Source organism: Adelges cooleyi, unplaced genomic scaffold (assembly GCF_023614345.1).
Source record: "Adelges cooleyi isolate 19-005CV unplaced genomic scaffold, UGA_ACOO_1.1 ACOO_flye_CR_arks_rails_tigmint_CR_PRNA_123, whole genome shotgun sequence".
NCBI lineage: Eukaryota > Metazoa > Arthropoda > Insecta > Hemiptera > Adelgidae > Adelges > Adelges cooleyi.
In genome coordinates, this window is record NW_026095777.1 from 5,419 (window position 1) to 17,709 (window position 12,291).

At 26.6% G+C, this 12,291-nt stretch overlaps 1 long non-coding RNA gene across 1 annotated transcript; it reads right to left on the reverse strand.

Moving 5' to 3' along the window:
* Nucleotides 1-8,230: 8,230 nt before the first annotated feature.
* Nucleotides 8,231-9,534, reverse strand: LOC126847863 (uncharacterized). The gene is made up of 4 exons (XR_007687144.1): nt 9,223-9,534; nt 8,998-9,139; nt 8,568-8,838; nt 8,231-8,503 (listed from the first exon to the last, which is right to left on the reverse strand). It is a non-coding gene; the product is annotated as an uncharacterized LOC126847863 (long non-coding RNA).
* Between the last annotated feature and the right edge of the window lie 2,757 nt (nt 9,535-12,291).

A 12,291-nucleotide genomic window follows, 5' to 3' on the forward strand; every position in this document is an offset into this window, starting at 1 on the left:
CTAGATATGCTTCGACTTCATCTAAATTCAAAAATACTAATAAAAAACAAGCTCCTTCTTTACACTACCCTTTTGAACCCAATATAAACTTACGGTATTATTATCTGGTCATCAGCAAAACCTTAAAATACCAAAACAATTCGGGCCTTTCAGTCCATATGCCTTTGTTTAACTCCATAATGACCACAAAGACTACTTAATAGAAACTGGCCTAGAACTGGCTCAAGAATTAATGTTTTTTTCATCTTATTTAGTGTCTCAAATTTGAGACTCCTTATTTATGTTATTCACTGACTGTTTTGCATTATTTTTTTTCTAAATACCTAACTAATTTACTTATTGTAAATATTTTATCAAAAATGTATTAATTTAAACAAAATCTGTTTAGTTTTAGTTTTTTAGTTAATTAAATATTTAGTTAGGTTTTTAATGGCCCGATGGAAATGGAGATGTTTCTATCGCTTGCTTACAAGCATTAAAAATTTAATTTTAAATTTGGCCGATAAAAATAATATTTTTTAGTTATTTCAGAAACTAGCACAGTATATTAAGTGGTTGATTAAAGAAGTATTATTAAAGAAGATCAAAATACACTTTATAAAATATAACAGGCGTAGCTAGTATTTAATTCAGAAAAGCGGTTTACAGTAGATTTTTGGAGAAGTTCATTAAATATAAAATAATTAACATTATGAAAAAACATTTAGATGTGAACGAATACTTAGAGAGAGTTAAACCACTCTAAATACGTTGTCGATAAATATATTATTTTATAAATTGCATTTTTAAATAATAGGTACATAGTTACATAAATATAAAATGTAACTCAGACATAGCCAATATAATATTTTTTTTAAATTAAGAAAAAACTTAACGATATTAACATAAAAGTATTCAAAAAGTTTAAAATTTTATAATTTTTTTTAAAAATATTAGCTTTTTTGGGGTTTTTCCAAAATTGTCTGCGAGAATAATTTGGTGGAAATCATTTAGTAATATTATCGTAATTAATAATTGTTTTAGTTATAGATTACTCTATACTTAATATGGCTAAACTATTTGATCTTTCTGATGACATAGTTGATTCTATTTAGGGTTTATAAGTGTCAAAAGTCGGTAGACCTTAGAATAATCCCAAAAAAGTTAAATATTTAGTAATTTCATAATGTTGTAAAATAACATAAACAATATTTTTTTTTTTAAAGAATAACTACAAAATTGCAATTTTCTTAAAAAATATTGAGTGTTCTACGTTGATGATTTGATCACCCTATACATCTTAAAATGGCGTTACGCCGTTTAGTTGCTACGAAAAATTATTGATTCCACCTGTAAGCGAAAAGCGGTTTTTTTATGGCCCAAAAAAACATGTTATTGGGAAACTTATGTGTACATTATGACTTAGGTTTGCTCGTGTCTAAAGAACCAACACGGGACGCTAAATATAAAGTATTAGGTGAACGCCATAAACAGTTGAAAAAAATACTATGATACAGAGAAAACATGATTTCCAGGAATTATATAAGGTCACTGAAAGTGATATAATATCTTTCAAATAAACGCATTAATGGTAGGAATACTAAATATCGATAAATACATTGTAAAGGCAAAAATGTGCACTGAAACCATTTAATAATAACAATGAAAAAGCTTGTCGAAAAGATAGAAAATATGAATTTAAATAAATAAAAATAAATTACTTTAAGTTGTTTACAATTGAAAACAAATAGTCAATTATAGATTACATTTTTCTTTCCACTTGCAATATCACTTCTAAACCGATAAACGGATTTTGTTGTTTAAGGTCTTATTAGAAACACCTTGACATGTACACGTGCAATAGAGAAATTCAGAACTTTATCTGGTAATAATTACCTGAAGTAATTTAGGTACCTGACATTTACCTTAAGTGATTATAGGAGGGAGGGGGAGGGCACTAGGGTTTTATACACCTCATAGACAATATTGAAAATATTTTAGTATTAGGGTGGGTACGATTAGGGTTGATCTTCTATCTATACAAATGCATTGTCATAGTTATCATTATATTATTTTAATAGACAATATAATGAAAATGTTTTCATTACATGTTGACTGTTGATTCAATCACACATAGCAACCTGAAAATTGACTACGGTCAAAGTGTCATTTTTCCCTATTTTCATGAGTTTTCTTCTAAATAAAAAAAAGTTTGACTTGAGATTTTTGAGAACATTTTATGAGGTCTTGAACCAAGCAAAATTTTAGTTATGGTTACATTAACGTTTTAGAAGTGATTTAAGTTTTAATAAATACTTATATATTGTGCTTGGAATATAAATACGGTATTAAAACCTGAAGATTTGTTTCTGGAATCAACTGATTTAGTATTCTATCAATTACGATTCAGAATTAAAAACTAAAGAAAAAAATGTTTCATTAATTTTTTAACAACCTAGCAGTAATTTTTACTCAGTTTGTAGACAGTGGTATTACTATTTCTATGCACCCGTTAAAATTAAAAACAGCTTAGGTATACAAAAATAATCTGTTTTTATTGAGAATTTTACCAATAACTAATGTAACAGAGATTTGTTTATTAATAAGTTAATAAATACTCATATAAATAATAATATATTTTTTTAATAAATGTATAATAAAAGAAACAAATGCAAAATTAATTGCGGCCAATTAATGTATTTGTGGTTAAAAACATCGTTCATAAACTATAATTCTAACAAATTTGTAATTCAAATTAATCGTCATCAATTATATTTTTTGCATGTAATAAGAGGACTTAAAAAATATATTATCTTAATCGTAATTTTGTACTTAAAAGCTATAAATTTGGCTTAGTTAATTTAACAAGGACTCGCTCTGATGCAGACATAGGACGATTTTTTGGTATTTCGTTGTTTCTCTTTACTAATATACCTACTAAATGTTATTCATAAATAATATAATATTTAGTTTAATTAAAAAATATAATAGAGAAGTAAAAACGATGAGAAGTACTATAAAATCCTAGTCCCCTCCCCAATACTCGCGTGAGGTAACGCTACCCGTTATGATATAACAAAGTAGACTGCTATAACATATTGTATAAGTTAACATTAATGTTATGGAAACGTTTTAAATTCAATTTAAACCATCAAATTCAGAGATAAGTTTTCTTGATTTGATTTTTTTTATTTTTTCCAAAATATTATTGAAACTAACACGTTAAAATAATTTGTTATTGACAAATATGAAAACTATAGATTAGATAACTTAATTAACACAAATTAATTTATTTTATATTATAATCACCTTTAATTAAAAAATAATCTCGTGTACTCAAATACAAAAGACCTAATATAATAGAAATATAAAACAAAATATATTAGTTGTCTAATTAGTTTATGCTCATTACCTATGATTTATGTTCTATGAAGTATCATAGAATAAATACAATTTTTTAAAAATATATTTTTTGTTAAAACAATCGAAATCCATAAGTAATCCATATTATGTATGTTTCAATTCTATTTTATTTTATTTATTCATTAATTTCTTTAAATTTGTATTTAAGACTTAAGTACCTACCTAGGTAAATTAAATATGATAATTTAATTATCATTGTAATATCTTTGATCCAATATATTTTTGTTTTATTTATATTGGCCATTTTTTATACTTATATAAATTATATTATATATTATACATCAATAAAATAATAATACTCTTTGTTTAAATATATTGTATTCAATTAATTTAAATGGTAGGTAACCAATAGATTTACCAATTCTTAGTGGTATTGGGAGGTGTTGCCCCCCCTTACACAAGGTATTTTTTTTAGTTTAAATAACTTTTTTTATGAGTAAAAGCCATTTGGGTTTTTTTTAGACCAAAAATCCAGACAAAATTTCGACTACATAGGATGGTTCAATTTCAAATCTGTAAAGAGATTCGAGTTCTTTGGCTAGTTTATTATGTTATGCAGGAAGCCCGATTTCAATAAAAAAAAATTCAGCTTCTTGTATTAAATAAATTAAATTTGCAATTTTTTAAATATTGATATTCGATTATATTATTTTACATAAAATAAGAATAAGGCAAACAAATCTGGCTATAATTTTTACAACAATCGAATAACAATAATAATACAAATAATTTGAAGTTGATTTTTATAAATTGATTTAAACGGCCTTTTAAATTTTTTTTACCCTAGGTATTTTAAATTCATATGAAATTTGGATATTCGTTAAAATAATATTTTTATCTTAATCTTTTTTTTAATAATTGCTTAAAATTTTGTTGAGTAAATTGTTTTTAAATAATCCCCCCTACATTTTTTGATTTGAAAAACAACGGTTTGGGAAATTTGAAACCGTCACGTGACCAATCTGAAAATGTATTACAATCGAAGGTGTACTCAACGAAAATCGGAAACACGTTAAATGCAAATGTATTGGATATGTATGCAAATCTCCCAAAGACATATAAAGGTATATAAAAACGAACACGACAATCATTTTCTGTCGTTACGATTTTGGCTAGATGGTAAACATCCAAAAGAAAAACAGCTCATCGCAAAACCAAATGGCAAGGGCCTACGTTAGATTGATAGGTACAAAATACAGTATTACTATTTACTCTGCGCCGATGAAAAAAGCCAGAATAACAAGTCACTGTATGAGTAAAAAATAATTTATATTTCCACACATGTGTTACATGCGCAAGGGACACGATAAAAAAATAAAGAAGAAAACAAGTCGCCTATGGTCTTTATGGTTACTGCGCTAACACTAAAAAATAGTCCCAATGAAACGTTTAGAAAATTGTTGTTCTAAAAGTTTTCTGTGGAGGCAACAACACAGTCATGTCATGTAAAACAAATAGTCCGCTCTTTGGTAGAAATTTTTGTGTTTGTGCAGTGAACTGTAGTGTGAATGTCTTCGACATACATCAATATTTCAAAAAAATGTTTGATCCAAAACTATTTACTATAAAACTGCCTGTTATTGAGCATAAGAATCATTATGCAGTAGATTTCAGATAAAGTTGGTAGCCTTATTGATAACATATTAATACAATGACGAATATAAAATTGTTTATTTTGTTGTGGCTGATATTTTATACTCCATCGGTTAACAGCGAGAGCACAGAAAAGGTAAATATAATTTTTTCCAACAATTACTAACAATAATAATAATATTCGTATGGCGTATTTGACCGGGAGGGCTATAGCTACAATTATTACTTATACATATTTTGTAAATCATTTGTATTACATTTCGTACAGTAAACTAAACGTTTAACATGTACCTATGGTATTCCACTATTGTTAAATCTCTTAAATATAATTGTACCTTAAAAGTAACTAATTATTTTTAAAGTTTATCAAAAAATAAAACATTGTATGTATACAAAAATAGGATATGCTAAACTTTAAATTATATTATGACTAGACCAAATCTCATGAAAATCACTGTAAACCCATGACCACCCCGTCCTCACTGTACTGAATTTTTTTAAATAAGACTATGCTTGTTTTCGAATTTCGATGATAATCTACTATTAGTCTGGTAAGAAAATCTCTCTTAGAGATGTGAGAAAAAACACATAAGAGTACTAAAAAGAATATTAGGGTGGTACAAAAAAAAATGTTTTTTTTAATTATTTTTTGTTCTTCTTTTGAGAATATATTATTTGGATGAAAAGATAATTTTTGATATTTTTTTTTAGATTTTTAAACCCGTTTTTAGATGTGGTTCGGGTCAATTTTATATCAAAAGTTTTTTAACTTTTTTTTTTTGTTCAATAAAAAAATTCTTCAAAAAAAAAAAGAAATAAATGTTGATATTCACTTGATAAAAAATTACGAAATTGCTAATGCTACGGAAAAAAATAGATGGAAACTTTTGATATCTTGATAAAAAAAAATCACAAAACTATCCAAAAAAATTCTATCATATACTTCATTATATTACGAAAATATTACGATTTTTTCTACTTAACATTAAAATTTTAATCCTAATTTAGATTATTGATAATTATAATTTAACATTTATTTTTATTGTGTGTATTTAATTTAAATCAATTGGTCAAATTCTGTAAAATATATTTGTTTCATTTTGGAGATTCAATTTTTATTTAGTTGGCTAATAAAAAACGATATTTATCTGGAATTTCATCCGACCCATGTCCGTAAACCTCAATCATAAATGATTTTAGTCGTACAAATTTCGTTTTAAAATAAAATACCAAATTTAACCGTGGATAATATAAAAATTTGTTGACGGGTAAAAAGTTAAGTTCATCTTGATTAAGTGAATAATGGAAAAACTTGATTTTTTTCGTGAATTTATTTAACTATACATTTATTGGAATTATTCAGTTCTCTGACTTGTATCACGTTAATGATTGTTCGATTTATGTTGATCTCTAGTTTAAACGAATTAAAATTGTATTATCAGTTTTTATGTAACGACGTGTAATGATATGTGTAATTAAATTTCAGATCCTAAAACGCATTTTTAAAAATATTTTAACACATATCAATAATCATCAAGCTGTACATCAAGCCAATAGCATTACTTATACACAGTTTGTGAATTATGTGGGCAATGTCACAAATACCAGAGATGTAGTGCTGCGTGTGGTACCTCAACGTTTTTCTGTCGATGACATCAATACAAGTAAACATTAATTTTACTTCATTTATCATTAAAGAATAACTTTTAAGAAACTGTTTATATTATGGAGTTAACGTAAAATAGAAATGGTATTGTGTTGAGAAAAATTCCTCGCATTTAAAATTTTTTAGTCAGTTTTGCGGTGTTTAACTGCTGTTTGTATCGTAACAATTTAAATAAATTGTTGTTTCGTTTTTAAGTTAAAGAAAGTTTTTTTTTTGTTTCAGTTATGATAACGCAAGGAGAGTTTAATGAATTAATAACAGATATCTGCAAAGAACACCAGACATCAATAACAAGCTACGTAGACATTATAGAAAAAGCAATAGACTCAAAAACAATAGATACGATTTTAAAACCTTGTAAATTTGAAGAATGTTAATTTTCAACCTAATTAAATGTTTTTAAAAATACAGCTATTTTAATGTATTTTTTTAAATTGCTTTTAACTAAACTCTTCGGTGTTAATATTAGTGATGAAATTATGAAACTAATTAAGAATAGCTTGTGGGAAGCAATTAATAAAGTTTTAAAATCAAATTAAATGATGTTGTTTTGGTTTTTGGATGCATATTTTTTTACATGAAATGGTGTATACAATAGGTGACCGTTTGAACAAGTACACTAAACGTCACAATATTATCAAAGTACATTTTTTTTTCTTATTTCAATAAATAGTTTTAATAGCACAAGACAAATAAATGACACAACATGGAATATGTTATGAGTACGTTTCCGTGATAGAAACTAAATATACAATAACTGAACACAATAAGAACGATATTAGATATATATATAATACAATATTGCAATATTGGATGGAAATACCCAAAAGGTTTTATAGGGATTAGTAGAAACGATATCATATTAGTATCAATTAATTTTGTTTACAATATTTTGAAGTAATATATATTATATAATGTAGGTGTAAAAGTTAGTGTCCGTTAGAGTCACTTTTTATTGATATATATTATTATTTGTTTGGACTGTTAAGAAGTACATGTGTGTAAAGTTAAGTTAAAGTACAAAACTTAACATTAGATACAATAAACCAGAATAGTGGGGGTCACATCAAAAAATGTATTTATACTACTATATTCGGAAAGGATTCGACAACGTACTTATAGCAGTGTTCTTTACAACTTTGTTAGTAAAGTCCAATATATTATAGTGTTAATAAATTATTAGGTATGTCTGAGAGTAAAAATCCCTCGCAGATCTTCATCCAAGCTTAGTGGATTGTATAGATGTTATGCTACCGACGATAATAATATCAGGAACTCAGGCTAATGAATCTACATTAATAAACACAACTACCTATACAACGGAAACCACAAAAAATTCCAAAATAATAATAACAATATAATCTGATGGTGGATACTGATATTAATTGCTAATTGGGTACCGATTATTCCTATCTCTGTCAAACTCATGACCGACATAGCAGTTTAAACGTAAATGTCGTCCGCAGTAACGATCGATCAACTAATGCTATAAGGAATCTTAAAACAGATTTGAATTCAAATACAAATAAATCATCAACAACAAATTGTGTACATTTTAAAACAGTAATTTAATTAATTAATTTAAGTCATTTAATATTTTTAAGACTAAATTGAGTACACAAAATGGTATTAATACAAAAACATAGTATTATAGGTGAATACCATAACAATAATTCAGTGTAACATTATTAAAAGTAATGATAGGTTGATATATTGAGTATAATAAGTTTTCTGATGTGTCAACCAATAGCCATTGATTTTTTTCTCTGTCATATCTTTCACAATGAAGTTCTCCTCCATTATTCACAAACACGTATAAGTCGTTTTTCAAGATACCAACACCTAAGTTTTATAATGTTTATTAATAAAAAAAATGTAATTTATACTTAATTAAATAAATACAGACTTGCGCAACCCAATTTAAAATCCATGGTCATGTTAGGCATTTCATCAAATTTGAAATTTTGTAAGTCGAACTACATAACTCGTTGTACACATGATTCATCAGCACTACCACCAATGAGATAAATGACGTTATCTATTCTTGATAAACTCATACCCAAATTACACTTGGGCATTGGTTTAAGTTGTTGCCAGTGTTTATTTTCAATATCATAGCATTCTACAGTTGCAAGAGAATCACGTTTAGAAATACTTTGTTCATTACGTCCACCAAACTACACAAAACCATAAAACTTGATTAAAATGCTTACAAACCATAATAGCTTGTTAAAAGAATATTTTACAATTTTTTTCTTATACAAATTAATAAAATATGAGTAGAAACTTGTCTAATAGTTGGGCATGGTATTTATGGTTAAATTGTGTTTACTTACAACATATAATTTATTATTAAATACTGCAGCACTACACTCGCAGCGAGCAGTGGGCATTGGTTCAGTAATTTCGGTCCATACTTTTGAATTTGTATTCTACAGAATTCGAACTTTTCCAATTTGAGTAATCACAGCCTCCCACCTATATCATACGAATAAAATATATATATTTTCTTGTATACAATGTGTATTTGTTATGTTAACTACAATCAAATTAATACTTACGACATATATGTACTGTTTGTAAGTACAAACACCAAATGCTCTTCGTGGTCGGTTCAATGGCCTTGTAGAAACCCATTGTTTTGATTCTGACTTAAGATCAAGCTCGTCTACAAGATTGGTCAATCTACCAGACTCGTTTAAACCACCAATGGCAAGTATTATCCCATTTTCAGAGACTACCATCGTTTTATCTTTACGGGGAGGCAAAAAAAATAAATGCTCGCTTGATTTCCATCTTAAGTCATTATCGTTTCTAATATCCATATACTTCACAGAGGAACCGCCACTGGTTAAATCACCATTAATTGCAAAAATAATCTGAATACACATATATACAAATGTCAGGTGATATAAGCACAAATCTAGTACATTTTGTACCTGTACCATGTAAAAATTTAGTTTTAAAATATCTACATACATTTGATGATCCAATTTGAGTACATCTTCCAAGAGTAACTGGTGGTTTTGATTTGATGTAAGTTTTGGTGATATTGTCTAATATTCCTCTCATAACTAATAAGCATAACAATAATAATGTTTATTTAAAAGACACCTCAATAATATATATCACCTATAGGCGCTATTGTATGGACAAGTAAAGGGCAACAATTTAGATTGAATGCACCCTCGATTGAAATATCAACAGTATATACGTACCATTAGTATTATTTCCCACTAATGGATGATTATAAATCCTTTGTAGTCCTTTTTTTGAAATTGAAGGTAAACGTAAATATTTCATAAAATTCGGTAAAAAGCCATTACGTTCATCTGTGTTATATCGTATCCAATCAACGATAAAATCAAATATCTATAAAAAAAAAAAATCTTAACTTAATATTAAATAATTGTAATAGGACCAACATTCAAATAAGTAATTTTTTTATTCCCTTTTCAGTTACAATAATTATACCTTTTCCTCAGAATCAATTACTAAATCATCACGTGCAATAAACTCGACAACATCATCAAACTCAAAGTCATAAAGTGTTTCTAACGCTTGATTCAATGTCACAATTATACTAAAAAAAATATTTTTTTATTATTTGATAATTTAAATAATGTTGCGATCATATGTCGCACCAGATTACTCACTAGAAATATTTTAAAAAATATGACCAACAAAAATTGTAAATATTTTTGTCTGATATTAATTTGGACTTTTTCATAAAACGCACACAATTTGTAGGATTTATGTTTTCTTTAATATATTTGCAACACAATTTTCTTATACTACTTACATCAAACATTTCGGCAGCCATCAATAGTTTTTAAAAAAAGAATAATATTTTTAGGTAAATAACAATAGAATTATAACAATATATTTTATAAACTGTACATCCTATTGCGTGTTTTCTACCTCGCAATTGTTTTCTTTAACATCCAGTTTATAAGTATATGCAAATTTGACCACCAATTCTAAAATTGTAGAGTCTATTTCTTTTATAAGAATCTCATTTTCGTTTTTCTCTTTAAATTGTCCGCTGAACATTGTATAAAATACATGACTCGCAGAGGCCAATATATTTCTGTGTGCTTCTATTTTTAAGCCTTCATTGGTAACTAAGGTTACATCACAAAGTTCTTTGTCCCTAAAAAAAAGGAATCCGTATTAATGTATTTATTTTCATTAGTAGTTATAAATAACTATATGATTTTATTATTAAAAAACTTGAAATAGCCAAAGTGAAATCAAAGATCTGAATAATAAGATTTTAAAATTCAATTAATACCATTTGTTTTTTTAATTTACAAATAAAGTACATTTTAAATAATTTATCCACCTAATGTAATAATAGTAAAAGTATTTAAAAGGACGCCACACCGCCCATTTTTAAGGAGTAAAGTATAGGCAATTTTTTACAAAATCTTAACCTAAAGGTTAAACTGTGATGTGTAACTATGAGTTCAGTAGTTAGGACTCTTTTTTAGTAGTTAAATTATTTATCACAGCATCCTTGACAGAGATTTAAAAAAAAGGGAGATGGTAGAACACAGACAATGTTGTTGTCTATATTATGTGAAAATTTGGTTTCTTAGTTTTCATTACAGTCTTTACAGCCTTTGTAAAATTAATCCGCGCAAGGCGGGTTTTTTGAAGAAAATAACGGATTATTTTTAACCCAAAATTTAAAAAAAAATGTTTATATACATATATATAATGTGTGATAATTTTATCATAAACCACTCAATATCTCACAGGGTTTAATAAGAAATTTAGTTTTTTTTTTAATAATGTGTTTAAACAAAGTGATCTTAATGTTTCACAAGTTTCTTTGTTTTCTACTTACAAATTTTGAAACTTAAATGGTAATGCATACATTTTATTAACTTTTTAAATTGAGAACAATGTACTAAAAATTTTGACTAGTCAATGATTTTGACCACCCGCACTTCCCCTGTTAATTTAAAAAGATAATGAAATCATAGCATTACTATTTAAGTTTCAAAAGTAGCCATAAAAAAAAAGAGATTGGGAGGAACAAAAAAAATTGTGAATAATTAAGATCACATTGTATAAAAACTAGGAATGGGCCGATACTAGAATTACTAAATACTAATTTCTTATTAAACCATATGAGATATTGAACGGTTCACGATAAAATGATCATCTTCTATATATTACTGTAAAAAGTGCAAACCTACACCCCAGGACTTTGCTATATTATATAAAAGGCCACAATTAAAATACAAACGTTAACGGTAATAAATAATAATTGTACAAAACTAATCATTTAATGACTTACTTATAGAATTGATACATTTTTTCGAAGTGTTCTTGCATACTAACTTCCATAATTGTTTGGCTTGTACAGTATAGATTATAAATGTACCGTTTCTGTGTTTGATTGTTTACCAATTGTAAAATGACATAACCTATAACATATATAAGATACAAAATACAATTTATTTTCTATAAAAAAGACGAGGTAAAATAAAAAGTTTACAAACAAACACAACAAATAGTCTGAATTTTAATTTATTTAAATTAGATGCATAACACAAAACTACAAGTATGACTTGTAGGTATGATGCTAACACGATAAAGATTAAAGCTAGACGATAGAC